General features: G+C 40.7%; 1 pseudogene; it reads left to right on the top strand.

Moving 5' to 3' along the window:
* The first annotated feature begins 1484 nt into the window (after positions 1-1484).
* LOC124078627 (glycosaminoglycan xylosylkinase-like) lies at positions 1485-2706 on the top strand (annotated as a pseudogene).
* Positions 2707-4416: the final 1710 nt, after the last annotated feature.

Below are 4416 nucleotides of genomic sequence, written 5' to 3'. Positions count from 1 at the left end.
ACATGCCTTGGGAAATTGGTATAGTTGCTTCCGGGAAAGAGTATAAAAGAATGTGACTTTAGAAATGGTGATTCTACAGCCAGTGGCAGTTTTTGGAGAGGATTGACAACTGAGACCTGCCATTTGGCGGTCCTTTAAGGCTGGGAAAAGAAATCCGTCAGTTACTGAGGAGGGATATGGAAGTGGAACCCGGTGTCTATATTAATTTCCCAATGACATATGGCTAATAAAAGTCTAGTTGATGGTCTGGCACAAAGCTGTTTGAAAATAAAATCTAGATTTTTTTCCATTATATTTCTCCAAGTATTCAAGAAGTTATAAGTCATAAAAATTCACTCAAAAACAGCTAACATAAAAAAATATTTCATCCAAATGTACAAAACATTGGAACATGGACAAGGGCTCATCAAGTTTAATGCAATGTACCAAACAAAAACAAAAATAAATGCTACTAAAGTAAATGGCTAGTTGTCACATTCTGGTTCTCTCAACTCAGTGTCTTTTTCACTTATTTTACCTTGAATGAATATTCTATCTGCACCATCTTTGCTTCCTGAGTGTGATGGTTATTTGCATGCTTGGGCTTTGTTGAGCCATGGGTGCCCAGATTAAGCCTTGCTGCTGGATGTCTATGAGGGTGTTTCCAGATGAGATTAGCATTTGAGCCAATAGACTCAATAAGTGGATTAAATGCTCAAAGGTGGTTGGGTAGCAACGAATCTATGAAGGACCTTGATAGAACAAAAATTTGAAGGAGGAATTTGCTTCTTTTCTTCTCACTTCATGAAGTAGACATTTCATCTCATCTTCTTCCCTCAGTCTGGGATTAATATCATTTGCCCAATGGTTTTCAAGACAAAATGACAATGCTGGCTTTTCTTCATCTCTAGAAGTGTGTGGACTATAGGTTTTAGAACTTCCCATCCTACATGTTCACATGAGCCAATGTCTGTAATGTGTAGTGTGTGTGCACGCATGCATATGTGTCCTACCAGTTTCCGGCTCCCTTCTGGAGAACCATGACTAATACACATTTTGACATAAAAGGGAGGTTCTATAGGAATAGAATTTTAAGGATGAGTTTTCTGATTTGTTTCTGGGGTCTCGGGAATTCACTCTCTAATACAATTAAATATCAAGACAATAATAACTGGGAGGCAGGGAGTGGTGTGGGAGCTGTGGCTAGGGTAAGGAGAGGTGGCCCTGGAATGGGCGAGCCAGCGATGAGCCTGAACCTCAGCAGCAGCATGGGGTGGTGATAGCAGCGTGGGGCTGCCCCTACCTGGAGGTGGCAGGAGAGGCTGGGCCCTTGTCACACTGTGCAAGCGGCCAGGGACTGAGCCTAGGACCAGACAGGAATTGTGGAGAACTCCAGTGAAGAAATGGATGAGTGTGTGTAATCATGGAATCTCCTTGTGTAGCCTCACCACCTGCTCTCCTTAATAACTGGAGAACAGATTGTGGGAGGAAGAAAAGACATCACCATGAAGCTTAAAGAGTGAGTGGTGCTGTTAGCAATTTTCCTTGTCATCCTTATCTTCACCAAAGTTTTCCTGTTTGACAATTTAGATACATGAGCTGACAACCAGGAGGACCAGAGGCCTTTTCACAGAATGATGACTGGCTTGCATGTGGAGTTGTCACCCAAGCTGGACCACACCTTGCAAACTCCATGGGAGATTGCAGCCCAGTGGGTGGTGCCTCTAGAAGTGTACCCTGAAGAAACACTGGAGCTGGGAACAGACATGCACACTATGGCCACCAAAAAAATCATTAAAGCCATGTGGGTTATAAAGGGACAAAGATGAAAGCCTTACTGGTACTTGAAAGAGGACAGAAAATGGTTTTCAAACCTAAGCAGAAGAGCTGACACCATGTGATGAAGGGAAGCCATATGCTGGTTTGGAAGACACAATGCAGAGGTAACGGCCTCTCATTTGGACAGGATTTGGGGTTTCCACTGATTCTGGGTTTTCCTTAGTGGTTGGCAGATTTGTTAATCTGTGGACAGAGATCAAGCCTGTTGCTATGGAGCAGCTGTTGAGGACCTTTCTAGCTGTAGGAAACAATACTAGTTTCTATGGGAAGTGCTATTACTGCCAAGAAATAGATCCAGCTTGTGTGGATGGAAACCCAGGGAGGGACCTGTCACACTTTGGCATCCAGAGGTGTGGCCTCTGCAGAAACACCAAGACCCCCGGGGCAGGACTTATCCAGAAGGCAAATTGGCCAGATGGAAGTATGCTGAGAGCTACTGTGATTCCTATGAAGAAAACATCCTCATATGACTCAGGCCTACACATTGACACCTCCATAATCGTTTACCTGATTGACAAGGCTGAGTGCCATCACTATGAGAACTTTCAAGATGATGGAGATGATAGTGTGCTCATCATTCTTTATAAAGCTGAAAGCTTTGGGCATCCCTCATTGGTTGAGAGAAGCATCCTTGCCTCTTTCTATCAGAGTTGCATCATTAGGTTTTCTACTGGGAACAGACTGAACTACCTAAAGATTGGAGTGCTAAAGTCTGAATTAAAATCAGCCATGGCCTATGATCCCATCTCCTGTGTGATTTCTGAATCTCACCTGGATGCTGTGGACCAGCAACTCCTGAGTGTCCTGGCTACTGTGCAGCAGTGCCATGACCAGTTTGGGATGGACACTGTGCTGATAGAAGACAGGATGCCCCTCTCCCACTTGTAACTCTCAACACAAAATAAGTGAAACATTTTTACAAAGGTAGAGAAATAGAAAAATCAATTCCAAATGGTAGGAGATGGCTTGGAAGTGGCCAGTAGCAAGTACTGGTGGTAGAAGACATGGTGGCCTTGGGTGTCTTTGTTTTTATTTTTGTTGTTTGTTTGTTTATTTGTTTTTCCTGTAGTGGAAGCTAAAGCAAAGTCCTCAAGTGTGAGAGTATGGGATGTTCCTATGGAAATATCTTTCTGGCTCTTTATCAGTTGCCCATTTGTTGCAGAGATCATCAGCATTGGTCAGTCTGTATTCCTATACCATAGGACAAACAAGTGGGACATTTGTATAAGTGAATGCTGGGAATGGTTCCAGAGTGTGTGTTTTGAGGTGAATCTTTCAGTACTTTCTCCACACCTGTGAATTTTGGGACAATAATTTACAATGTCTTGTGTATTTTTTTTTTTTTTTTTTACCAAAACTAGTCTAATTTGAAAGCTTACTGACTCCTATGGAGTGGCAGCAGATAAAATTTTGTGTTCTATTTTTTAAAGACACTAATAATATTTCTACTCATAAAGAGAGGACCCATAATCTATAACAAGAATTTTTATAAAGATATGCAAAATACCTGCATTGAGTAATCTTAATTATAAGAAGCAAGGAAGTAGGTGAGTTTCTATGGACTTTCACATATTTTTGAGAAATTAAAATTATGATGACATTGGATGATTGTTCCTAATATCCCTGGGCATAAAGATGAAATAAAAGAAGAAGCTTATGGTTCAAATTCCCAGCTTAAGAACTGCATATGTAATGGAGAGCTTCCATCTATTCTCTGAAGTAGAATCTCATCTCTTGTAGCTACAGGGCTGAAATTCCTAAAAATCATATGCAGAATCTTATCTTGTTTCTGGATGAATAACAATGGAAATTGAATTCCCAGCCTCCCAGGATATTTACTGTTAAGAATAAGATGTTATAAATTGGGGTGGAGGAATTTAGGGAGATTGTGATACAGCTGGGCACAATGAGTCCTTAAATTCTGATGAGTCTTCTTTTCCTTTATAAGAGGTCTATTTACTCACATTAGATGTGACTCTCCCACCCCTAGCAGAATGGATCTCCCATCCCCATAAGAAGCTTCCTCCCTAACCCCAGTGCAGTTAAACTTACTACTCATAGATGATGACATCTTCACTTACAAAGTTGGTAGCCTCTCCATCCACATGGAAAAAAAAACCTTTGCACTTCTGTTTGAAGGAATTAAACCTACAATGCATTGGAAAACTTTCCTGGTCTTCCCTGAGGCAATTGCCATGCAAGGTAATGCTAATACCCAGGGCCCAGTCTCAACATCATTCTTTGCTTCTAATATTATAGCCATAGTCAAATTCCAACAAGTCTCTAAAGTGTAACTCATGAAGAGATCCATTACACTAACAAAAAAAAATTCTCAAATAAATCCTAGCAACATGTATAGAAATGGATACGAAGAAATTAAGATAATGTGTGGAATGAGGTTTAATATATTGATATGAGTTTATTATTCAGAAATTTTGCATTTACTATTGCAGCAGCTTGGGGAGTTAGAAAGGCTTTAACTGCTTCTTTCATGGGCTAAATCATGAACTTAAATGTGGTCCAGAGATAATTAAGTGGATATGATAGACCTGTCTTGGTTTAAAATACAGGAAAGTATTCAAAGGGAAAAACAAAGGG

Source organism: Marmota monax, unplaced genomic scaffold (assembly GCF_021218885.2).
Source record: "Marmota monax isolate L192 unplaced genomic scaffold, Marmota_monax_Labrador192_F-V1.1 WCK01_AAM20220418_F8-fsc00009, whole genome shotgun sequence".
In the NCBI taxonomy this organism is placed as follows: domain Eukaryota; kingdom Metazoa; phylum Chordata; class Mammalia; order Rodentia; family Sciuridae; genus Marmota; species Marmota monax.
This window is presented reverse-complemented; position numbering and strand designations above follow the sequence as displayed.